The sequence below is a fragment of the Passer domesticus genome, chromosome 8 (assembly GCF_036417665.1).
Source record: "Passer domesticus isolate bPasDom1 chromosome 8, bPasDom1.hap1, whole genome shotgun sequence".
Lineage (NCBI taxonomy): Eukaryota > Metazoa > Chordata > Aves > Passeriformes > Passeridae > Passer > Passer domesticus.
In genome coordinates, this window is record NC_087481.1 from 26,873,114 (window position 1) to 26,899,131 (window position 26,018).

At 46.8% G+C, this 26,018-nt stretch overlaps 1 protein-coding gene and 3 long non-coding RNA genes across 13 annotated transcripts in view; 3 read left to right on the top strand and 1 right to left on the bottom strand.

The window, feature by feature from the left end:
* The window catches only part of PRKG1 (protein kinase cGMP-dependent 1), a 368,725-nt gene that overhangs the window by 79,652 nt on the left and 263,055 nt on the right, over positions 1 to 26,018 (top strand). The window lies entirely within an intron of this gene.
* Positions 4,238 to 6,192, top strand: LOC135306283 (uncharacterized). The gene is made up of 2 exons (XR_010367082.1): positions 4,238 to 4,717; positions 5,999 to 6,192. It is a non-coding gene; the product is annotated as an uncharacterized LOC135306283 (long non-coding RNA).
* On the bottom strand, positions 7,478 to 10,068 carry LOC135306282 (uncharacterized). The gene is made up of 2 exons (XR_010367081.1): positions 9,877 to 10,068; positions 7,478 to 7,765 (listed from the first exon to the last, which is right to left on the bottom strand). It is a non-coding gene; the product is annotated as an uncharacterized LOC135306282 (long non-coding RNA).
* Positions 10,223 to 11,758, top strand: LOC135306285 (uncharacterized). Its single transcript, XR_010367084.1, has 3 exons — positions 10,223 to 10,317; positions 11,248 to 11,286; positions 11,380 to 11,758. It is a non-coding gene; the product is annotated as an uncharacterized LOC135306285 (long non-coding RNA).

The window sequence follows — 26,018 nt, forward strand, 5'->3', positions numbered from 1 at the left end:
AGTCTCCGAGGCAGGGTCCGACGGGATTCGGCAAAATGATGAAATCTGAGGGATTCTATTTTTTTTTGTGGGTCACCCCAATACTCTTAGCCTGGAAAAGCACAGCACATTCCTAAAGAGCTGGGTTTCACCTCCAAAGGAGCAAAACAAACCCCAATTGTCCTGGCTGGGAAGAGACATTTATTTTTAGAAGCCCTCAGGTTCCATGGAGACATTAATTACGAATTAATCTGCTCAGGTGATCAGTATTCAAAGCAGCTGTTCCCAGCAGGTTGCACACCAACAATTAGGCAGTGGCTCCCTTTGTTGAATATTCCTAAGTGAATCCATATTGGCCAATTCCATAATCATCAGTAATCCAAGGAAAAACCATCCTGTTTGGTTTGGTGTCCTTTACTGACCGAACCCGGCAGAAGGGACCAGTGGCTAAAGGTTTTGTTGTACTTCCAAGTCTGATTTGCTTGGAAAGAAATCCCATTTTCTGCTCTGAACTTGCACTCCATCATCTTGGATTCCTTTTCTGTGTGAGGGAGTGTGGGCCAGGTGGTGTTTGTAGGACATTTGGGTGCTGGCACGCCCCTCTGACAGTGTCATGCTTTTCTCCTTCATCCTTCCTTCCCAATCCATTCCCTCATGGCTCTACATCTGCTGGATCTCACCTGCAGTGTAATTCCTGAGGAGATGCAGCTTCTGGTTTTCCACAGCACACAAGCAGATGCCAACATCTGCTTGGATACACCAATATTTCACATGATTGCTGCTCCAAGCTCAGGGAGATCGCTCAGAACCTCATTTATTTCGGACTCAGTCTGCTATCCCCTCCTCAGATGAATTACATTTGCCCACAGGAGTCCCTTTTCCCTCAGCCTGAAAACATTTCTGTCATTCTTGATCTGTTTCATAATTTTCAGTGGGTCATGAAACAACCCTTTCATTTAGGGGGAGAAAATACAGGTGCAGAAAGACATTTTCTCTTCTCCCAGCTATTTGGAGGCGATACAGGCTTTGAAAATATTGGCAGGCTTAAAAATGCCTACATCTTTCATGTGTAGGAAAGAAAACCTGTCTGTGACCTTTTAAGAGCCTTTGTTTACTTTTTGGAAGGTACTTCAAAGAAAAAGCAAGATTTAAGAGGAATTTGCTACTTAATGGGTCGATAAAATATCCGGTAAGGTGAGACTGCTGCTTTCCCAGCCCAAAATAAATCACAGCACACACCAGCCTTGCACCTGAAAAGCTCTGGAGAGCACCTAAGAAAAAATGTCTTGGTGGGTGATTGTTTTGGGCCGTCTGGTGACGTCCCCAAGTCATGACTGTGTCCTTTCAAGCATGGCAGCCACGTCACTGCTGTGATTCATCCCAGAGCCTCCAATGTTTCTGGCTAACATGGGCATGGCTTGTTTTCCCGACATCAGGGTAATTTGTAGAGGTGTTTAATAGCTGATTCAGTTCTGATTTGGCAGCAATTGCAGCCTTTCAGACGTTCAGGATTGCTGGGTTTGTGTCCTTTCAACAAAAAATGCCCTGAACAAAACCAACCCCCCAAAACTTGTGGCAAGAGTGTTTATGAGCTGTTGTTTTTAAATAGATTTGTGTATTGAATGTGATCTAGCAGAAAATCTGTGCTTTGCTTGTGTGTGATGGAGATAAAGCAGTCAGGCATTTCTGGGCTGTTTATTATGGGTTTGTTTTTCTGGAAGATGCTCATTTTCAGCTTCTCAGAAACCACGGGCTCCTGTCTTGCGTATCAACTGAAACTGAGTGGATTTTTGCTGCCAGCAGGGAGGCTGCTGAGCTGCCTGCAGGCCTGGGGGGAGAGATGGCAAACATCTCATCCTTGTGGAGATCACTTTGGCTGGAGGTCCTTGAGGAGGGCAGATGAAGCTGAGATAATGTTTGTACAGTGAAATCCTTATCCCCTTTCTTCTTTATTACTCTTAAATATCCATGACTTTGGAAGCATCATTTGGAGAAATACTTGGCTACTGAGCTGGACATGAGGCAAGAAGGTCAGCATTCCTGCCAGACAGCTTCCCAGCATCCCTCAAAAAGGGAGGAGCTGGCATTTCCTGCAGCACTTTGGATGTGTGTCCTGTCTGGAGATCCTGATGGCGTCTCCAGGCTGTGCTGGGCATCTCTAGGCTCTGGGGAAGGGCTGGGGCACCACAGCTGCACATCCCATACATGGAGAACTCACTGCCTCTGGATCCCTGGAAGTGTCCAAGGCCAGGTTGGACAGGGCTTGGAGTAACCTGGGATAATGGAAGGTGTCCCTGCCTATGGCAGGGCTAGGGACAGGATGGACTTTGAAATCCCTTTCAACCCAAACCATTCTGGGATTTTCTCCTAATTGTATCATTCTGTACCAGGTTGGTAAAAAGTGACTGGAATTTGGAAGGAGGGGTGTCAGGAATGCATCTGGGGCAAACAGCCTGAGTACGGTCAGAATGTGCTGAGTTCATTAGCAGTGCTGGGCACTTGGCAAACCTTGGCTTTGCCAGGAATGAAATCCACACTTTTGTACAGGAGCAGAGCAGGGAGCTCTCTGATCATGCTGATTGTGCCAACTTCTATTTTAACTTCCCTCTGAGTTATCCCAAGTGCTGATGGAACCAGGCGTTGTCACCCGAAGTCGTGCTGGGACACTTGTGCCAGGTGCCTTTGCTGCACCCAGGGACAAGTGTGGGTTTTGGATCGTCCTCTCACTGCTGTGAATAACACCTCCTGTGTTAAATCATATTTCACACTGTACTTGTGAAACCTCAGAGTTTCCAAACTTTGTGGCCAAGGCATCCAAGGAGCAATTTCTCCTTCCTTCTTGCTGTTCCTAGCGGCTCTTGGGCATATCAGCCGACATCCCCTGAGCCAGCCAGCCCTTAACATGCAGGGCCAGCAGTCGTGGCTGGAAATTGGTGTGTTCTTCACTCCTCACAGCACTCAAGGCAATGATCTCATCAAGCTCTGCGAGGATGGATGAGGCAGTGTGGAGAGATGGAGGCCAAAATAGCATCTTCATCCCCAAGGACACTTGGGAACTGATAACCCTGGAGTGGGGAGAGCGGGGAGCCGAGCAGCTGGAGAGCTGCACTGCAGAGGCTTGTGCTGATGGAAGTCTCACCCATTCAGACTTACTTGGAGAGAAATTAGAGCTTTACTAACTGCCTGAAGTCCAGGTATGCTGGACAGTGCCCAGACAGAAAAGGACCTGGGGGTGCTGGTCCACAGTGACTGAACATGAGCCAGCAGAGTGCCCTGGTGGCCAAGAAGCCCAATGGCTCCTGGCCTGGATCAGGAATGGTGTGGCCAGCAGGAGCAGGGAGGTCATTCTGCCCCTGTGGCTGGCACTGGTGAGGCCACACCTGGAGTGCTGTGTCCAGCTCTGGCCCCTCAGGTTGGGAAGGACGTTGAGGCGCTGGAGCGCGTCCAGAGGAGGCAACGGGGCTGGAGAGGGGCTGGGAACACAAACCCTGAGAGGAAACACCGAGGGAGCTGGGGGTGCTCAGCCTGGAGAAAAGGAGACTCAGGGGTGACCTTATCACTCCGTGCAGCTCCTGAAAGGTGGCTGTGCTCAGCTGGGGCTGGGCTCTTCTCCAGGCAGCACTGACAGAACCAGGGGACACAGTCTCAAGCTGTGCCAAGGGAAATACACGTTGGATTTTAGGAAAAAGTTTTTTACAGAAAGGGTGATAAAGAACTGGAATGGTCTGCCTGGGGAGGTGGTGGAGTCACCATCCCTGGATGTGTTGAAAACAGACTGGATGTGGCACTGGGTGCCAGGGTTTAGTTGAGGTGTTGGGGCTGGGTTGGACTCGATCTTGGAGGTCTCTTCCAGCCCAATCCAGTGACTCGGTGAATTCTGTGAAGTGTTCCCAGTGAAAGGTGCACAGAAATTCCCTCTGTGGGGCACAGAGACAGTTTTGTAACTGGGATAAAAGCCAGGAGAGCCAGGGCATGGCCCCAGTCTTACACTTCACACCAGGTGTCTGGTGAAGCTTTCCATTAAATATTTAGTTCCTGATTATTTTGTAAAGCAGGCCTTTTGAAATCTCTGCCATCATGATTTGAACCAGGTTACTCAGTTTTTTGTCTGGTCTGACATCTCTTCTAATGAACTTTTTGTTGTAACTTGGTGTCCATGTGTTCAGATTCATTGTCTTTGCATCAACCCGCTGGTATTTGCATTTGAATTGCTTTCCCAGGTCTGTCCAAAGTTTCTAATTTTCAATTTCCCAATTCTTTTGCAGTAAAAGCTAGTCAGATGAATAAAAGATAAAAAATTTCCTGGCTGTTTCCTACCCTTAGAAATACAGCATTTCTGAGTACTCAAAGAAAGGTCAGCAGTGCTCATGCACCTTCATTTGTGCTCTTCAAACAACCCCAGGGTCCAGAAATGACAGGACAAGGCACAAAGTAATGGCCAGTGCTGAGGACAGCTGGGACCACCTAAGGAAAATCAGGAATTTGAGGGCAAGGATCACTCTTCTGTCTGTGGAGTGTTGTGTCCCACACAAACCTGAGTCAAACAGCCTCTGCTTCTCTTAAGTTCCAGAGGGTTTGAATGACACAAGCTCTTTTGTTCCATTCCATTATGATCCTGTCAGATTTGGAGGAGGAAAGCCAAGGGAAGATATTGGTTGTGCTGAGTGAAAACATTTGTGCCACACTGCTTTGGTGCTTAGAGCTTCACTCAGGAGTGAAGCTTCACTGGATGCTCCAAGTGGGTATTTTGGTAATCTGTAGGAGAAATGTTGGTTTACTTGGAGAAGCGAGACTACAACACATCCTGGGAGACAAAAGAGGCTCTGCTGCCATCCTTCCCTGCCCAGGAAAGGCTGCGGGAGCCGGGGCTGCTCAGGCTGGAGAGGAGCCCCAGCTGAGAGGGGCCCTCAGGCCTGGCTGTCCCTGGCTGCAGGAGGGGCAGAGCAGGGCCCAGGCTCTGCTCCGGGGCCCAGCAATGGCACCAGAGCCACGGGCAGGGCCTGAGCCCAGCAATTGCCCTGCCCAGGAGGCACAGCTTCTTCCCTGGGCAGTGCCCAGCCCTGAGCACATTGCCCACACAGCCTCGCGGCTCTCCTCCCTGGGGCTGTGGCAGAGCTGTGTGCACACCATGCTGTGCCCTGTGCTCTGGGATGGCCCTGCTGGAGCAGGGAGGTGACACCAGCTGCCCACTCAGCTCCCTCAGCCTCGGCCACCCGGGATCCTGTGACTGTGTTAATGCCAGGCTTTGCCAGCTGGGCAGCTCTGGGAATTTCCAGGCAATCCAGCCCAGCAGTCAGTAATTGAGGTGGTTAAGGAGCACTAATGGGGTCTCCAATGGCCAGAGGGGCTGTTTGGTGAAGGAACTTTATGGATATGTCTCCCTCAAAGCTCCCATTACTTCTTGTATTGTTACCCTTCATTCTAAATAACTTCTCATCTGACTTCCTTAAGTAAATGTGGGTTGATTTAATCACCTCCTCCCTGTCTCCACCTTCTGCACCAACTGAGGTTATCTGTTACAGTCCTATTAAGTTCTTTTTAGAGCCTGTGTATCCTACTTGGTTCTGCTGAAGCAAAGCTCAGTAATTCACAACTTAGAAGCTTCTTTCCCTTTCATGGAAGATTTAATTTGGAAATTAGGGAAAAGTTCTTCCCCCAGAGGGTGATGGGCACTGCCCAGGCTCCCTAGGGAATGGCCACAGCCCTGAGGCTGCAAGAGCTCCAGGAACCTTTGGACTCTGCTCCATGGATGCCCAGGGTGGGGCTGTTGGGGTGTTTGTGCAGGAGTGGGATTGGATGATCACTGGGAGTCCCTTCCAGTGCAGGATATTCTGTGATTCCATAACCAGAAGAAAGCACAGGAAGGAACAGAAAGAAACTCTATATCCTTACTTGAGTTTTTAAAAAGCTTTCAGATCCTCAGGTTCTGGTTATGGTATTGTGGCTGCAGTTTTTTTCCTCTTTAAGATTGGTGTCCTATAGGTAAATTTTATTTACGCGGGGGATTTGCTTTTTCTAGGCTCTGGAATTTGTGAAAGGTGTGATTCCATGCAGTATGGATGGAACATCCATGGATGGAACATCCTGTTTACCTCTCCAGTTACCTTGTCCTGGAGAACTGGAGGGAACCCTGATGCACATCAATCAGTGCCTGCATTTTTGGTTTTGGATTGGCATTTGGATTTTCCCCAGGAATAAATGGAATAACCTTTGGGCTGCTGAAATGAAAGCAGGCTCATTTTCCACAAGACCTAAAATCATTTCCCCACGAGTTCTAATTAAGCAGTGTTTGCACTTGAAATCAGGACTGTTGATAGGAAATTAATGTTTTCAAATGTGATTAAAAAGCAAATAGTTGAATATAATCTCTGCAAACTAATGAAAAAGAATAAAGCAGAATGGTTTAAACCAGCTTTGTTTACACTCCAGGATCACTCTGTGTGCACATTCACTGCTGGCTACACTTTTCCAAATCTAATTGCTCCTTTTTTTCCTGCTGGAATAGCTGATAATCAGATTTACGTGTGAAGAAACAGAATGTTTTATATAAAACCCCCAAATCGTTTTATTTAAAAGAAGAGTATCACCATGATGTTGTATCACTGAGTGTTTTAAGGGAAGCTGAGTGATTTCCACTTCCCCTGAAGCTCAGCCAGCTGCCTGAATCTCCATCCCAGCACTTGTCTTAGCAGGGTTAATGTTCCAAAACCTCGCAAAGAAACTCTGCTCTTTCCCTCACTCATTTTTTCCCTTCCTGGAACAGAAGGAACAGCACTTTGGCCTCTTGCAGGGTGAAACCAGAGCCCTGCTGTTTTCCTGCAGCTGATATTTTTGTTTGGGGAAGGGGTCACAGACCTCCAGTGTTTGCTGTGCTCCTCATCCTTCTGTGGGTTTTTTTTTTTTTTTTTTTTTTTTTTTTTTTTTTTCCCACCTCCTGGCAAAGCCCAAGCCTCAAATCCGAGGTGGATGGGGCCAATGAGCTCAATGGCTCAGATTTTTAGGGGAATCTGGGGCACAGAATTATGCCTTTATTATGTTAGATTTATTTGTTGGAGTGTGCAACATTCTCTGTCCTTGGGAGTGAGGGTTATGGTTGCTGGAAAAGGCAAGAACAATCCTTGAGTGATATTGGTTACGGCAGGGTTTCCTTGCTGAGAGTTCATTTTCCTCCACGAAAGGAGTTTAATTCTCTCTCTTTGAAACCAGTCTGCACTTGATGCCTCTTAGTGGAAAAAGGGAAGCAGCCAGCAGTGGGAAGATGGTATAGCTCCGGTGGTAATACAGAGAAAATGGGCTTTTTTGGGGAATTGGCAGAGAGTTGTGTTTTCTTCTGGATTTAAATAAAGCAGGATAGGCCCCAGCAAGATGCTGCAGGTCCCCTGCAATTCTTACAATAACAGTGACCATCTGTGAGCTGTAAGGTTCCATAACAATAAATAATTAACTCCAGCAAATTAGCTCAAATTCTCATTCATCAGAACAACAGGGAAGAGAAGGGTTATTGAATAATCCTGAAATCAATGTTTTCCAGTATCCTTTGTGCAGGGGCATATTGTGAATTTGTTGTCTTTGATATTGAAGCACAAAAAACCCCTTAAGTTTCCAAGCTCTAAAGGAAAAGTTGTTTTTGTTTCTTGCTTGCCCGGGGTGTGTGTGCCAGGTCATCAGGCACTGCTCTTCTCATCATCTCATTGAATCAGTCCTTTCTGGAAAGGTTTCCTTGCACTCAGTTTTGGCTGGACTAATTCTCTGCTCCTCAGGATGTCTCTGTGCTGCCTCCTGAGTGCTGAGCACAAGAAATGGCACATGAGAGAGAGTCACTGACTCTGGAATGCAGGCAGCAGCCAGAGAGCTCCATCCTGTTGGGATGTGCAGATCACAGAATCCCAGAATGGTTTGGGTGGGAGGGGACTTAAATCCCATCCAGTGCCACCCCTGCCATGGGCAGGGACACCTTCCACTGTCCCAGGCTGCTCCAAGAGCCTGGCCTTGGACACTGCCAGGGATCCAGGGGCAGCCACAGCTGATCTGGGAAATCCATTCCAGGGCCTGCCCACCCTGCCAGGGAACAATTCCTTCCCAATATCCCATCCACCCCTGCCCTCTGGCAGTGGAAGCCATTCCCTGTGTCCTGGCACCCCATCCCTTGTCCCAAGTCTCTCTCCATCTTTTCTCTAGCCTCTTCAGGCGCTGGAAGGCCACAATTTGGTCACCCCAAGGCTTCTCCTCTCCAGGGTGAACAATCAGGATTGTTGCAAGGCCAGGTTGGACATTGGGGCTTGGAGCAGCCTGGGAGGGTGGAAGGTGTCCCTGCCATGGCAGGGATGTCTGGATGAACTTTAAGGTCCCTTCCCACCCAAACCATTCTGGGATTTCCTCTGCTGGTTCTTCATTAAGAAGTAATCTCTAAGTGCAGATGGGAAAAAGGAAAAGATAATTTAAAAAAAGAAAAAAGGACAAGAAAAACAGGCAAAAATTTGTTCTTCCGGAATTACAGGAATGTTGGGAAGTGTGTGGCAGAGAGAGCAAGAGCCAGGATTGGGTTGGAGGAGCAGGGAAACTTGGCTGAAGGGTGTGCAGGAAGGATGGCTGCTGCCCACAGAGGAGAGGCAGTGCTGGGGAAATGCTTTTTGGGCAGGCAATTCCTGCTGGGATGGCTGCTCTGGAATTCCTGCAGCCCCAGTGCCTGCCACAGTGATGTTTCCCAGAGCTCCAAGACTTGTTTGAACAGAGCAGGAGTATTTCCTGTGGGATTGATCTGGGAGTGCTCAGGCAGCAAAGGGACTGCTTGGAGGTTTGCAGTCCTTCTGTTGGTTTTTTGGGGAAAAGCAAGGAGGAGCTGGACATACTCAGGCTGTGCCTGTGCTTTTCTGCCCAGTCCAGGCATCATTTTGGCAGCACAACTTCTGATTACCCTCCTGTATATCAGAATAATTAATTGCAGGTAAAATAATATTGGGGGAAATACTCAGCTCTTCTATTAAGAGACTCCCAGGGCTTGCTCTGCTTACAGCTCAGGAAAGTCAGAAACCCAACAGGAATTGTGGCATTTCAGGTGATGATTGTGTCTGGATTGTACCAAATGGCAGCTTTAATTTCCTTGGATTTCTGCTTACTCCAGGTATTAGATAGCATGAGAATTTGGATGTTTGCAAGTAGGGTTTGACTTTGGAATTTTCTTCATGGCTTCTTCTGTCTTGGAGTTGGAGGTCTGGTAATCTTTTCTTTGGTGGGGGCAAAGATTTGAAAACCAGGCCTGGCAGTTGTGTGTGGTTTCTGACTGGGGGGGTGAGGCAGCTCTGGAGAAATGATGTGAGCATTGTATGGTGCCTTTTTGCCCTCTTTTCCTGGATAAGGAGCATTCTGTTGTGTTGCCAGCATAAGAGATGTCCTGTGTAGGTGGTGGAATTGTTTGCTCTTGATTTGTGCAGCACTTCTAGAAATAAATATTAAAAACGTAATTTTTTTTCCACTGTTGCTGTGTACCATGAAATCCATGAAGTTCATTTTTCCCGGTGTCATCTTCTAACTAGAAATTAAACTCCTCTGTAGTACTGGGATGTTACAAGGTTGCTAAGATGTATTTTTAGAAATTTGTGCTTATATCTTCCTGTGCGACAGGGGGCTGCTGCTAATACCAGAAATGAAGAACCCAGCCCAATGTTTTCATTTGCACTGTGAGAGTAACGCTGATGTTTTCAGAGGTGATCTCTTTTTCCCAAGGAACTCTTTCCTGAGCCTTCCTGACTCCAAACTCAGCCTGTGCCATCTCTTGGGAAGAAAGGAGCCCTATCCCAGGGCAAACCAGAGCAGTGGGAGCACCCTGAGAGCTCCTTGGGAAATGCTGATTTCTTTAGAGCAGGAGGAGTTGGGGAGCTGCAAACAAAAACCTCTCACCAGGCAGCTCAGGTATGGGGGAACTCAGCTCCCTTTGTGTCTGCAGGATTTTCTCAGGCCCCATGGGGTGGCACTGGTGGCACCAGGCCTGTTCCTGAAGTGTCCCTTGCTCCTGGGAATGCTTCACTGCCACGGGCTGGGCTCCCATTTTGAGTTCCAGGCTTTTTCTGGCCATGAGCACCCTCAGGGCTGGGCTGGTGCTGCTGTCCCTGATGTCACAAAGAGGGTGACACCGGCGTGAGGCAGGGCTGTGATGTCACACATGTCCTGGTCCCAGCACTGTGATGTCACTGGGCCATCCCCATCCAAGCTGGGCCCACAGAAGTCCCTGCTGTGTCTGGAAAGTGGGCAAGAAGAGGGTGATCACTGCTGGCATGGGATGGGCTGGGCTGGGAAGATGTTGATGGTCACCTCACAAACAGGGACAGAGACCAGGCTCAGGTGTCCAATGCATTCTTTGCCTCCAACTCTCATCCCTGCATTCCCAGCGGAAAACATAGATTGTCCCATGGGATGCTGCAGAGTCCTTGAGGAGGGCAAGCCCCACTCAGCAGCAACCAAACCACCCGTGTGTGATCCGTAGCACTGGCTGCACAGCTCTTCTTGTATTTTCTGAGACCTCCATTGTTGGAAGGAAAGGAAGGAATCTGACTCCACGTTCTTAGAAGGCTAATTTATTATTATATTAGATTACATTAGATTATGCTATACTAAAACTATACTAAAAAATACAGAAAGGATACAGACAGAAGGCTAAAAGATGAAAATGAAAAAACTTGGGACACTCTCCAGAATCTGACATAGCTTGCTTATTGGCCAATGAGTAAAAACAATTCATATGAAGCCAGTGAAACAATCACCTGTTGGTAAACAATGTCCAAACCACATTCCAAAGCAGCAAAACACAGGAGAAGCAAATGAGATAATTATTGTTTTCCTTTTTCTCTGAGGCTTCTCAGCTTCCCAGGAGAAAAACCTGGGTGAAGGGATTTTTCAGAAAATATGATGGTGACACAGCTCTGCCAGGGTATTTTGCAGTCACAGAATCCACTGCAGCCTGTCCCCACGATGTGCAGTTCCCAGACAGAGGTTAGGACAGCAACGGGTAAAGGGCAGAGTATTTGTGTTCCCTTGCTGTCCCTCGGGGCCCTGGGTGCAGGGATTTGCTGTGACAAGCCCAGCTAGTTTATTCAGTGTATTGCTGTTAGGATGAATTTTAGCTGGATTTTAGCCTTGGTTCCTGCCTGGCTCAGGGAGCTCTCCTGTTTGGGGTGAGCTGGGAGTTACACAAAGTGGTTGAGACAGGATGGGAAATGTTCAATAATCTCCAAAGCAGTACAAGTTTCTGCTCTTCTTGCTGTCTTTTTCTAGCCACCAAGTGAGGTTTGAGTAGCAGCTGCCTGGAAATGGGTGAGTTCAGGTAGCCTGGAGGTCTGCAGACCTTAAGGGACTTGGGGCTGTGGGAGAGGCAGAGGCCTCTACAGGATCTGAAACTGCTTGCAGGCTCAGGCAGGATGGATGTGGCTGTTCTGCAGTGTTGGGAGAGCTCTGCAGAGGAGATGCTTCCAGAGGTTTCCTTGTTTACCTGGACTGGAGCGTACACAGTGGTGGCTCCATTGATGCCTTGTGAAGGCTGACCTAGATCAGAGGCCAGACAGAGCTAAAGAATAAAGCAGGGATTTATTAAAAGGCCTCAATGGATCCACCTTGGGCAGCACAAGAGCCCAGCCAGGACTGCACCCAAGATGAACCAAGATGGTCACAAAATGCACCACCGCTCACGGGGTCTCTCACTTTTATAAGTTCTGCTCCATTTGCATATTGGAGTTAGTTGTCTAATTACAGCTTTAGCTTATGGAGTCCCATCCTTCTTGTTTTCTCTCTTCAGTCCATGTTGGTTATGCTCCTGGGGCCTGAAATTTGGATCATTTGTCCTTGGTCCCCAGCTAGAGAAGGAATTCTTTGTTTCCCTACTCTGTGAAGAGACCTCACCATCCCTTAATGTGAAGGTCAGGACTACACACTGAAGCAGCACAGAATCTGAAAAATATAAAAGCTAAAACCTGAGGCATCACCACGGTCAGCATTGCACCTCACTCCACAGAATCCCAGGGTGGCCGAGGCTGAGGGAGCTGAGTGGGCAGCTGGTGTCACCTCCCTGCTCCAGCAGGGCCATCCCAGAGCACAGGGCACAGCATGGTGTGCACACAGCTCTGCCACAGCCCCAGGGAGGAGAGCCCCCAGGCTGTGTGGGCAATGTGCTCAGGGCTGGGCACTGCCCAGGGAAGAAGCTGTGCCTCCTGGGCAGGGCAATTGCTGGGCTCAGGCCCTGCCCGTGGCTCTGGTGCCATTGCTGGGCCCCGGAGCAGAGCCTGGGCCCTGCTCTGCCCCTCCTGCAGCCAGGGACAGCCAGGCCTGAGGGCCCCTCTCAGCTGGGGCTCCTCTCCAGCCTGAGCAGCCCCGGCTCCTGCAGCCTTTCCTGGGCACCCAGAGGCTCCAGGCCCTTGCTCAGCTCCAGCAGCTCCTGGCCCTGCTGTGCTGAGGAGCCCAGACTGTCTGGTTTGGGCTCAGCACAGGCACCCTGCTTCTAGATCTAGCCCCAGGATTAACCTCCTCTTTCTAATCCTTTCAATTGCTGAGCTATTACCAGACTTCAGGAGCTGGACTTCATTTTTATTGACCTGACTTAGCCTAAGCCAGGCCTGAATCCCCAGAGGACACAGTAAATATCAAACTCGAGGTCGGTCAGAGTAAGCCTTGCTTTGCCTCATGGTTGGATGGGCTGGCTCAGCCTGTCCTAAATCTGTTCCAGTTTGTGTAAATATTTGCAGGCAGACCTCCCCTTCCACCCACTGCAATCCTGTGTCTCACTAATATGTGTCACCTTCGGCTCTGTGCTGCTGATCCCTGTTGGTTTTTCTGATATTTAAAAGCTCAGCTGGAGCAGAGTGACCTTCAGCCAGCACCACTCAGAGATGACCTTCCTTACACTTCCCTTTCTATTTGCAGTGAAGAGAAGTATATAATTTGATTTTTTTTCGTGTGTATGTCAAGTGATCTTTTTAGGAAGAATCCTGCCAATGAAAATTCTGAGAAGATGATTAGGTTTTTGAACAGCAAATAATTAACTTGAAATCTGAGAGCAGATAAAATATAAGGTTCTGCTCTGGCCCTCACTTGCAGTAGCCCAGGGCGGTGGTGGAATCTCCATCCCTGGAAGGGTTCAAAAACTGTTTCTATTCCCAGTGCCTCTGTCCCAGGCCTGCTTAAAGAATTACAGGTGAAGAAAAAAACCCAAACCTTAACCATTATCATGAAGTGTTTTCAGAAAGGTGGAAAAAAACTTAATTCAGGATAAACACGTGTTGTACAATAAAGTTTCAGCACCAAGTGGTACAAAAATGCTCTTTGGAGCCTGCTAAAATGAGCAGTAGGGTTTCCCATCAGAAAAAACATTTTGATTAAACATTCTCTACTCTGGTGCTGTGATGCTGCACTTCCCATGCTCAGTTCTAAAAGGGTCAAAGAAAACTTCAAGTCCAAAGTTCTAATTTTTCTGTCCCTCTTTTGGAAAGAAAAGCTACTGTAAATACAGTAGGCTGTGACACACAACCAGTTTGAAATATCCTGTTCTTCTTTAGGTCTCGTTTCCAGTTAAATACTTTTATCCCAAGACATGAAGTATTCCCTAAGTGACTCTTGTTCTTAAAATACACTTCAGCAAAGGTCATCTTAGCCCCTCTCAGCACCATTTTAGAGGAGAACATGACCATGCATTTTTCAGCTTGTCTTCCCAAATCCATCTGGAAGCCTCTCCATGCAGATCATCGGCCAAACAAGTGAAAATATGTCCCAAGGTTCCCTGAGGATTTTAACTGAGGCACTGAAACAGGGAAAAAATTGTTGGCTTGGTCTACAGCTGATAGAAATCAGCCTGGATTCCTCTGCTCCAGCCCAGCTCCTTGGATTTATTCTAGCTGGGAATGCAGGGGATGTGGAGGAAGTTATTTCACAGAATTGACTGCTTTGTCAAAAAGATTAACCTGAAACATTTCCACCATTTCAGAGCAAATCTCTGTTGCCAGCACTGGAAAGGGTTTCATTCATCAGGACATGATTAATGAGGGCTGGCAGCTCCACACAGGAATTGGGTTTTTTTTTGGGTACAAATCTGATATGATTTAAGTTGGGCTGAGTTGTTTTATACACAGGTTTTGGGAGCTGAGAGCACTTTGAGTAACTAATTCCTTTAGCTGGAGATTGCCTCTTGGAGTTTATGATGGGGCAGGTTTAACCTGAGCATTATTGTGGATTGCACTGCAGAGTAAATAAACACAAGGTAATAGATTTAAAAAGCTGTGGAGTTGCAGGAGGGTGAGGGAGTGTTGGGAATATGAATAATGGGATTGGATGGTCCTTAAGGTCCCTTCCCACCCAAACTGTCCTGTGACTCCATGATCAGTGAAATAAAATCAAAAACCTTGCAGCAAAATAGAAATTCACTATTTGAGTTCAGCTTTTTAGAGCCTTTTCCCCCCTGTAATGTTTAATGGTTCTGGATGGTTTTCATTCAACAATAAGTGGAGGGAGAATCGATTTTGCTTTCATTTATGTAGCAGGAGCTGTTTGTTCATATGATTCCTTCATGTGCTTTCTGGCATGCCATATGTGCTGCTGCAAGCCAGCAAGAAGTGCAGGGTTTTTAGCTGTTTAAAAAAAGATTTGAAGCTATCTCAGCTGTATCTCAGCATTTGTAAAGGAACTGCTTAAATGTACAGGTTAGAAATGTGTATTTTCTGCTTGTAATTGATTTCCTCTTGACTTGTGCCTATTTATCAGCTGAAAGGGAACATTTTTATTCCTGTTAGCAGGAATCAGTCTGGGCTTGGTGCTGTCTCTGTCAAGCACTGAGTGGGAGGGGAATGGGGACACAGTTTGTGAAATGTCACCGGTGTAAACACATCCTCCTGAGCCTCAGGCACAGGAGCAGCCAGCACATGGATTTTCTTCAAGCAGGGGGAGGCTGGCAGGTACTTCTTATAGAATTATCCACCCAGAAGAGTGTTTTCAATCCAGAGAGGCCAAAACATGGCAATATTTTCTTAAATTTGTAGCCATGTCTGGTTTGTCTTGACTATTTAGCCACAGTTTGTTCTCCTGAATGTAATGCTGGTGACTTCTGACCCTTCATGAAGGGCTTTAAATCCAGGCTTTCACTGGCTTCTTCAACCTTGGCTTGTTTGACTCTTTCCTTGCTCTTACTTTAAACTTTTGAAGTTTTTGGGTCACTTCAGTCCTGTTGCAAGCCCAGAGGGTTCAGTGAGGCTGCTCAGGGTGGGCTGAGAAGATGCTCACATTACAATGCCAGATATTTTGCTTTACCTATCAGCAAACAAAACACAGGTGGAAGAACTGAGTGGTTTCAGCTTCTGCTGAGAGGTGGAAAACACTCAGAATTTTACAAGCAAAGAAAGGAGAAGCTGAGCTGGTTTCACAGCAGAATAAAATTGGAAAGCACAGAGGAAGAAGCAGCAGAAGTTGGAGGCTCACATCTTCAAAAGCCACCAAGCAGATTGCAGCACGAGAGTTTGGATTTGTTAAGGATTGTGTGAGGCTCTGGGAATTGTCTCTGCTTTAGACATTTGATATTTCTCTCAATATCATGTTAATGAAGCTGGGAAAGTGCCCATTTCAAGGCTACTTTTCTTCAAAAGGGCTAAATAAAAGTCACCATCTGCTACCAAATCACTGCAGAAAAACAAGTCTCCCTCTAATCTCGATTCCTCTCTGAGCCTTGAGGTCATGCTGGTAATTGCTGACATTCCCTGAGCTCCTGTGTAAATTTTACCATAATTTCAGCAGAACTTGTCCAAAATCCCTTGCCATGAGAAGGTGGTTGAGGAGTTTAGCAGTGGGGGCACAGAGTGCTTTTACCTAAGGAAATCTCTTTTTGGGGAGGAAAATCCCTTTACTGAAAGCTGAGCAGAGGAATAAGCTGTTCATCTGGGAGCAGGAATTGTGTGGCAGCTGTAGAGCTGGGGCATCACAAGCATTCCAGGCCTTCCTGATGGAGTTTGTGACAATTTCCTGGAGCTCCTCTGCACTTTGGATTTTGGTGACGTCAAATCTCTCAGCCCCTGTCTTGGAGCACATTGAAACCCATCTTGGCTTGGGTTTTGACACAATTTTTCGGTATTTCCTAGTGCCTGCTGACCTTTCTCAGGGCTGCTTGGGATGGGAAGTCAATCCTGTCCCTCTCTGCAAGAAAATTAAATGGTTGTTTGCCTTAACTGGCAGGGATTTGCAGCTGGCACCGGGAGCCTGCCCGCTGCACGCAGATGATTTTTGCTGCTTCCCTGCTGGAAAGCAACTGGGTAACTGTCATCTCCTTAAACTCCTCCGTGCTTTGGAGAGCTGCTGTGCCAGCTGCCAAAGCCTGACTGGTGGTTTTAATGGAATACTCTTTCCCTGGCATCCAGATCGATGCAGAAGCAGGGCAGCAGCCGCGCCTCAAAAACACAGCAGCGTGAAAGCAAAGCTCTGTCCACTGCTGAGGCTTGAGAAGGTAAAACCACAGCCTTTCCACTGTGAAAATCCCATTTTGGTTGAGTTTTCGGCTGTTTTCTGAGCCAGTTGCGGATCCATAGCAGAGCAGCTGTGGTGAGGAGCCTGCTTGAAGGGAGCAGAAGGAGTAATTGTGATGTGTCTGATATCACTGAAACACCGTGGGATGACTGCAGCAGCTCATGGAGATGACACATCCCGTTGCTCTTTCAAAATGATGTTTATTAGTGCTGGAGAAAGGGAAGGGACAGACCCTGGGAGTCTCAGAGCAGGCCCTGTCTGGGGTGCAGACGGTTCTGAGGGATGTGGGAGAGGAAATCATCAGCACTTTGGGATGGTGGGAAGGGGCTGCTGAGCTCTGAGAAAATCCACGGCAGCCTAGAGGTTTTCCTTTTGTTAATTTTAGATTCTGTGTCTGTGTTTGTAGTCCTAAGGTTTATTTTTTTATGTTTCACTCGAACTGGGAGTGATTCAGAGTTGTTGGTGAGCTTAGACTGAAGGAGGCTTTAGATAGAGACAAGAAATAATGAGGGATTTCCCCCTCTGTCCTTGCTAGGAGGCGTTGCTGTTGTGCCAAACTGCTGGGGTAGCTTGAGGAAAGGCTTGGACTCCCAATATCTCCAGTGTCTGTCATCCATCCCGGACAAGGGGAAGAAAAATTCCTTCTCCTTCATCCCTTCAACCCTAGTACATCTCTGGTCCCCATGGTCACTAATTAGTGGAAAGACAAATGAGGATCGGCCAAGTCAAGCAAGGCAAGGTGGATTTCCATCCCTTGCTCCCTGGGTTCTTACTTCTGGCACAACCAGAGCAGGGATGCTTGGAGAGGCTGTGGGCTCTCCATCCCAGGAGTTTTCCAGGATTTAGCAGCTCAAAGCCAGCCCAAGTGAGGTGGTGTGTAAAGAAGGAGAGTTTTGGGACAGGGGTTGGGGAAAAACCCTGGAGTGCTACTTTGGGAAGCACCTGTCAACTGAAGGGCTCCATTTCCTGCTTCCTGCCTGTGGGAAATGGATTTGGATTCTTCATAGTTTGGATTTTTCATAGTTCTATTTCTCCAAAGTATCTAGTCTTATTTGCAAAGCCATCCTTTGAAACTTGTTTCTAGTTCCATTTTTCTCTCAACAATATCTGTCCTATTCGATGCCATTTCTAAGTCAGCATTTCTTATCTCAAAATTTACATACAAATTCACACTAGGGAACCTTCTATCAAACTTTAAGAATTCTCCACAAATCCATTTCCCACACCTGCCCAAACTCCTTTGGAAGTTGGCATTCAGACACAGACTTGGATAAAACATCACTGGTTCCCCATTCCATGGGGAATGCTGCAGAAGCTGGACAAACCCTCCAAAAGAAATATGGCTGTATTATATTTCAGGGTTTCTTGGGAATGTATTATGAGAGACAGGAAAAAATTACGTTCAGGGTGGGAATTTTTTCCACTTCTCCTCTGTTGACATTTTGTCCAAAGTTTGGGTACTGCTAAGATCAGCAGTTTCCTATGGGAAAAAATGGGAACAGAACATGGCTCTTGCATAAGAAAGAAAAATAAAGCACTTTTCAGAAGAACTTCTTTTACTTGTTACTTACTGCCTATGAAAGTGATTAGTGAGGGAGTACAAATCCAGAAAATAAATGTTCTGGTGCCTCCACAACTGAACTTAATTCAGACTGATTTAGGAATTCAGTGTAGTAGTTTCCGCACCAGAAATCAAATATTCCACAGGAGTTTTGTCCCTGAGCTGAATTTACTGAGCACAATGTATTAAAAAGCTCTAGTCCAAGCATTATCTCACTCTCTGAGAAAAAAAGCCTCCTATTCTCACTCTGTGCCTCCAAGGACCCCTTGCTTCAGTTCATTTTTAAGGTCACTGAGATTAATTCATTTGCATTCCCAGTCAGAAATGCCATAAATTGTTTGATCAAAACCCTGCTTTTTTATTTTTTGTCAGTCTTCCCACTCGTTTTATGTAATCTCAATTTGGTATTTTTGGAAACCAGGCCTGCCTGGCCGTGTCTTGCACTGATATCATCTCACGGTGGAAGTCTCCAGGGATTCAGGGTCTCAGAAACCCAAACAGGCAGAGCCAGTGTCCCTAAAGGAACAATTTTTGTGTAGGGAGTGTCCCTATTTCTCTAAAGGTTACAGATTTTGATGCTAGTTACCAGTCTTAGAGAAAGGCATTTGGGAATATTTCCTGCTGATCTCCCTGCCAGATCCCTTTCCCAGCAAAATATGTGTTGTCCTGCAAACCTCAGAGACTGGGATTGGAAAAGAATTACTTCAGTAATGGCTTTGCCCAGCACTGCCTGAAAGATTATTGTAAATAATGTTGGTGTAACAAATTTTGTGAGGAGAAAAAAATCTCCTCAGAGGTCTGCAGTTGGAACAGAACTGCTGATAGTAAAGGTTATGGAATGATGGAATTGTAGAATGGTTTGGGTTGGAAGAGACCTTAAAGCCCATCCAGTTGCAACCATGGGCAGGGACAGCTTCCATAGACCAGGCTGTTCCTGGTCCAGCCTGGCCTTGGACACTTCCAGGGATCCAAGAGCAGAAACAACTTCTCTGGGAAATCCATTCCAGGGCCTGCCCACCCTCCCAGGGAGCAATTGCTTCCCAATACGCCATCTGACCCTGCCCTCTGGCAGTGGAAGCCATTCCCTGTGTCTTTTCCCTCCAGGTCCTCATCTACAGTCCCTCTTTATCTTCGTTGTAGGCTCCCTTCAGACACTCCTTTCTCCTCCTTTTTTGGTATCCTAAAACCCTCATCCTGAGAGGACTCAATCCTCAGGAATCCTAGGTCTGGGTAATTGTAGAAATGCAATTGTAGAGGCAGAGAAAAGCAGGGCTGAGCTGCACAGCTGCTGGAACCATGGAAATCACCCCAGGAAATGCAGCCCTCCTCCCCAGAAAGGCAGCAGGAGCACAAGGAGGTGCTGAAGAAGGGCTGAAGCTCTCAGGTTTTCAGGCTCACACAGTGAAGGACAGGCTGCAGAGCTGGGTTACAAACCCCAGGCACTGAGATGTATTTAGGAATAGTGGTGTTGCTTTTCTCCATGCAGATTTGAAAAGTGTGGTCTTGTGCTGCAGTCAGGAGACAATGGTTCATTCTCTCTTTTGTTTTGATGATGGAAGACTTGTCTGCAGTGGGAGCTGGCTGAGAGCAGGCTCTGCTCCTCCCCTGTGGCCTCTGGCTCTTGGCTATTTTCTTTTATTACTTGTGGAGAGAAAAATCACAGTGGCCTTTTCAGTGAGAGTGAGGGCAGAACTCACTGCAGCCTTTCAGGGCCTGGAAAAACAGCAGGGGCACTTCTTACATGGCACAGAGAGACAGGACAGGGTTTTCAACTAAAGACAGGAGATTTAGGTGAGTTATGGAAGGAATTGTTCCCTGGCAGGGTGGGCAGGCCCTGGCACAGGGTGTCCAGAGCAGCTGTGGCTGCCCCTGGATCCCTGGCAGTGCCCAAGGCCAGGCTGGACCAGCACCCTGGCATAGTGGAAGGTGTCCCTGCCCATGGAAGAGGTGGCACTGGGTGGGTTTTAAGTCCCTTTCATCCCAAACCAGTGTGGGATTCTGTGCCTACAGATTCCAGAAGCAGCAGCAGAGCCCCACCCCAAAACCTCACACCCAAATCCAGTGTAATTAGCAATTAAAGGCAATCTCCTGCTCGAGGAGTGAGTGACACTCAGCCAGTGACTGCTGGAAGTGCCCAGGATTCACTTCCAAGACCCCAGGCTTGTTTTATCTTGTTTTATCTCCCAGGATGTTGTTTTTGAAGCTCCCAGCCCGTGAAGGGAGCTGGGTAACCTTGGGCCATCCCTTCCCTGAGCAGTGTCACAGCAAAGACGGCTGCTCCCATTGCTGGGGCTCAACTAGCTCTTGTTTCTCCATTGAAGTTTAATAACAGTGTGATTTAAGCAGGATTTCACCATGGATGTCTCAGCTGTCCTTGCCTCCTCTGCTTTTATATGGAATTTTTTTCCGTGACTTGTCCAGGGGAAGAACAGTTTGTCTGCAGTGTGAATCCAGAGAAGATTTTTGGCAGGCAGCTCTGTGAAAAGGGCATTTGAAAACCTGATGCACTGGAAGCCTTTAGGTATGCAGCTTTTTAAAGTGATGGAACAGGTTGAGTAACAACTTCTACTTGGTGGTTTCTTGGCTTAAAACCAAATATTTTAAGCAAACTGCTTCAGAGATGATATTTTATTCTTGATTTTGCTCTCTTTTTTTGAGAAGAAATGATAGAATTTATTGTGCATTTATCTTGGTGAATTCTTTTGTCCTTAGCTGGTGTATTTCTAAATCTTGCCTTTCTTCTTATATTACATATGGAAGAATTCTCAGTTTGGAAGGAGGACTATATATGGAATATACTCACCAAAAGGAAAATAAACCCAAACTGAAAATCCTTTTGGCTCCATGTTGAAAAAGTTTAAGGTCTGGATCCAAGAGATACACAGCAGTTTCTGTATGAAAGGACTGCTGTAATGTGAATAATATAATCATTATAACGTAACATACACATCTGGGGTCGCCTGGAGGATTTCTGCTGCAGAGGAGCTCTAATGCCAGACAGATGTTTTACCCCAAGTTCTTTCAGATCTGGTTCAAAAGCTGAGTTTCCATTGTTGCTTCTCCTTCCCTGAACCAACAGAAATGTGTTTTAGTGTGGTGCCAAAACTGGTTTCAAAGGCTGCTGGCAGCTCCCAGGAGTCAGATCCCATTTGGCAATGACCTGTACACTTGCCATGATATTTTTCACTGCCATGAAAGGATTTTTCTTATTTTTGATATAATCCCCTCGTAACCTCTCCTTTAAGCGTGTGTGAAATGGGATATTTTACATAAATGTGTGGGGTTTTCATCCAGCAGAGGTGCAGATGGCGGTATCAGACTGCAGCTGAGGGTGTGAGTAGAACCACAGAATATCCTGAGCTGGAAGGGATTCACAGGGATCACTGATCCCACTCCTGATCCCAACAACCCCACCCTGGGCATCCCTGGAGTAGTGTCCAAACCCTCCTGGAGCTCTGGCAGCCTCGGGGCTGTGCCCATTCCCTGGGGAGCCTGGGCAGTGCCCAGCACCCTCTGGGGGAAGAACCTTTCCTGATCTCCAACCTAAACTCTCCTGGCACAGCTCCATGAGCAGAGTGCACTCGTTTGTGAAGTCCTTGTGCTGGAGAAACAGAGAAAAAAATGCAGTGGCTCATTAAAACCCAGCGCTGGGATTGTTGGGTTTTATCAGGGCAGTGTTTCCCACCTGGGATTAACTCGCTGGGAGAAGATACAGGAGGAATAAAAGAAACTGGCAGCTCTCACAGGCGTGATTTTGAGGCTGCTTATGCAGTCTGAGACCTTCAGTGCAAAATCAATTATGGAGAAAAGAACCAGGCATGGAGCAAGGCAAACATTATTGCTTTAGAGCTGTTTCATTATGGATCGATTGCCCAACGTCTCTGCTGTCATCCTTTTCCTCCTCATACCCTGCTCTGATGAACACAGAGAAATCCAGGAAGATTTCTGTGCCTGCTGGCAAGCTGGAATTTGCCTGGTTAAATCAAATTTATAATTAGAATACAGGATTGTCAATGGAGTTTTCTGCCATATCGTAGAATTTTGTTTTTAAATAACAAAAACACCATTGTACCTTCATGGAGCTCTTGCTCTGTTCATTATTTGGGAATAATTTCAGATATTTAGCTGTTCCCTAAACCTTCAGGGAGGAGGACTCAAGGGCAGAGTTTTGTGTCCCACATCTGGATGGCTAAAGTGAATTTGCTTTAATTTGCCTGGATGATTTTAATGTTGACATTTCAACCAACAGAATTATTCCTGTCAAAGCCTCTCTGAGGATCAGGGAATCTGCACCAAGGAGTTTGTGTGGAATTCTTTTGACTGGAGGTTCTCAGGGAAAAGCCCAAATATTTTGGCTTGTTATTTCCAAGGGTTGGCTTTGAGGTAGCTGCCCTCACCTTTTGGGTTTGGCTTTTATTTCACTGGGAATCTCTTAATATAAAACGACTTTAAGAAGAAACTTAAGGCTGGGTTAAGAGGTTCGGGTTTGTAGAAACATCCATTGATCTTTTAGATGGCTGAAGAGGAAATTGATTGGGGAAGGCACCAGAGAGACTCTTTCAATATTGGAGGGTTTTAAGAAGTCTCCTTCTGGGTGTTTTCAGAAGGGGACATGCTGAAAATCAGATTAATTTGGGAAGTCTTGGCACGAGCAGAGCATGGGACAGCAGAGCACCTTGGGACTTGCCTGGTTTTCCCTGCTGCACGATGCCTTCAAGGCTTTTGGGGTTTATTCAGAAATCCAACTCCATCCTTCTCCTCCAGCCTGTTGTTTTTCACTTTTCATGGCATGTTGGAATGTCTTGTTGCTTTAATAAATTGCCTCAGCACAAAAGCAAGACCTGCTTGGGTATTTCTGTTATCATTTCTCTGTGCTTCAGCAAACACTTGCTTTAGTCCAAAAAATACGAGGCAATTGGCAAATACACTGAGAAATGCTATAGAAAGTGTTTATTTGTGTGACAGATATGAATGGTTTGGACAATTTGGTTCCTCATCGTGGTGGTAGGAAATGACTTCCTCGCATTTTATTGAAAAAATTAAATACAGTTTTCCACAGGAAGTGTGGATGAGTCTCCCCTGCGAAGGTATTGACGTTTTTAATGCGCCTTTATGGTCCTAAGAATGCAGCAAACAGGGATAAAAACCCTCTCTTTAGTGTCTTTTGCATTCTGTGGAGGTAATTGAAAGAGTTGGAGAACTCTGGTTTTCATTAGAAAGGAAAGAAATTCCAATTTATTGAATCATTTCTGTTTGCAGGTTTATGAAATAGCTTATTTGTTCAGGCAAATGCCAAGAGGCATCTGCAGCTCTGATAACCCGAGACATTAACTCTGCTCAGACATTATTTTTGCTTACAGTCAGGAGAATAGAAAGTTGACAGGGAAATAATGTGTTTTAATGAAGTATTCATCGCTTCTCCCCATTTTTCATCATTAAAACATCCATTTCAATTTAGAAATGGACCTGGGAAGTCATGAAATCTCTCATGCAGAACAGATGGTTTGCAGTGCAGATTCAAGCTGCTCCTAAACATCAGTCTGTGTATTTTGAGCAATTAACTGCTTTTTTCTGGAGGTACAATGGGTCAGGTCCTTTTTTCTTTTGGCATGGCAGAGGTGAGTTGCCCAGAGTTATTAAGCTCATATTTTGTTTTCAACCAGCTAAATGAAGCTCATATTTAAAACAGTACATTTGATTAAACACAAGGGGTGTTATTTTAGTAGATTTCAAGGTAGGTCAGAAGGATTTCAGGGCATTTTTGTGGTTCTATTTCCTAACTAATGAGGGCTTCTCAAGGTTCCTTTGTGGACCACAGTCACAATGGAGTTTTCCAAGTCTTCTGTTTCTCTGGATGAGATTCTCCTCCTGCTTCCTCTGGAGGTGGGAGGACAGTGTGTGATTGCTCAGTATCTCTGCGCTGGTGTTAATTAGCTCGTTAATTTGTCGGGATGCTCGTTGTGGTTGCATTTAACATATGGCTGTGTTTGGCAGGGTGTTGACCTGGAGGAGCTGGTGTCTATGTATATCTATATTATCTATATTTATATTTATTGCTTTTTTATCCAACTCCTCTGATGGAGCACTTGAGAGTCACTAATGAGATTTTGTGAGGTGGAGAGGGGATTTTAAATGAGCCAATAGTGACAGGAGAAGGGGGAATGGTTTTAAACAGAGGATTGGATGGGATATTGGGAAGGAATTGTTCCCTGGCAGGGTGGGCAGACCCTGGCACAGGGTGCCCAGAGAAGCTGTAGCTGCCCCTGGATCCCTGGCAGTGTCCCAAAGCCCAAAGCAAGGACTGCCTGCACAAAATGAGATTTTCATGGAACTGGAGCAGGTGCCAGCCACTGGATTTGCTCCTGATTGGAGCTTTTAGAGGAGGGATTCCCTTTTCTCTTCGTGTGCTTGCTGTGGTCCACCACACACCCTTTGAAACACCCAGCAGTGCATTTGATTCTCCAAGAGAATCCTTTCAGGAGCATTCCTAAACTTTCCTGTGAGGCTTTTATAGCTTCCTAATAATGCAGAATTATTAATTCCTAGGAGGGTTTGGGTTGGAAGGGACCTCAAAGCCCATCCAGTGCCACCCCTGCCATGGGCAGGGACACCTTCCACTGTCCCAGGCTGCTCCCAGCCCTGTCCAGCCTGGCCTTGGGCACTGCCAGGGATCCAGGGGCAGCCACAGCTGCTCTGGGCACCCTGTGCCAGGGCCTGCCCACCCTCCCAGGGAACAATTCCTAATTCCCAATATCCCCTCCATCCCTGCCCTCTGGGAAGCTGTTCCCTGTGTCCTGGTGGGTCCTTGTGAAAAGTCCCTCTCCAGCCTTCTTGTGAACCCCCTTCAGGTACTGGAGGGATCTGAGCTGCCTGGGATCTCCTTGGAATCTTTACATTTGTGAGATCTTTAGATTTTTGATCTGTGACACCTTTTAAATTTGCCACACTGCAGGAGTGGCTTCACCTGATGTGTGGGTGAAACTTCATCACCACATCCAGGATGGGATTTGGCCCAAGATGGATAAAATCCTGTATTTTGGGAGCACTGGGGATCAGCTTCCAGCTTTCAAAGGTTTACGTGGTGGATGCTGCGGACAGAGCGATTTCAAAGCTTCCAACTCTGATGATTTTTGAATTGAAAACCTCCAGAGATGCTTTATATTCCATGTCCGTCAGTTCCCAGGAGATTAAATATGTTTGTGGAGTGTTGCAGACAGTGTGACCTCACTGGACTGCAGGATCCAGCTCGGGTGCAATACTGAACATGGCGATGCCTTCGCTGCAGGCAGGAGCACCTTCCCATGGATAAACCATGGCAAAACCACGGATAAATGCTGGTGCTGTGTTCTCCCATTGTCTGGATGGGATCGACCCTGCTCCAGCCACCTCTGGGAGCAGACACAGGGATGTAGTTTCAAAAGGAAGTTGTCTTGACTTCAACTCTTCCCAAAAAGACCAAACAGCTCCCTGTGAAATCTGAAGTTTAGGCAGGCTAGTATCATTTTACTGAAGAAAAGCCAACATTTCCCATGGTTTATTAGCCTTGTGTCTTTTCCCAGCACTGCTTCTGTCTGACAGGCTCCAAATTCAGGAGATTGCAAAGGATTTCTGCCAGCTCCTCCCTCAGCATGATCAGGGAGGGGGCTCCCTCAGTGCCCCCCAGGCATGATCAGGGTGGGGGCTCCAAAAGGGGGCTGCTCCCAGTGCTTCCCTTCTTTCCTCTCAGGACCCCCAACATTTCCAGAATCTACACCTGAGTAAGTTAATAAATTTAAAAAGGCATATTAAACGAGGTTTTGTGTTTGGTCCAGAGCTGTGGGACCTGTACTGAGTGAAATTAAAAACATTAAGGAGCTCTAACCACAACAGAGTCATGGAATGGTTTGGGTTGGAAGGGCCATGGGCAGGGATGGCGCTCACTAAATCAGGTGGCTCCAAGCCCCATCCAGCTTGGCTGTGGACACTTCCAGCGAAAAGGCATCCCCAACCTTTCTGG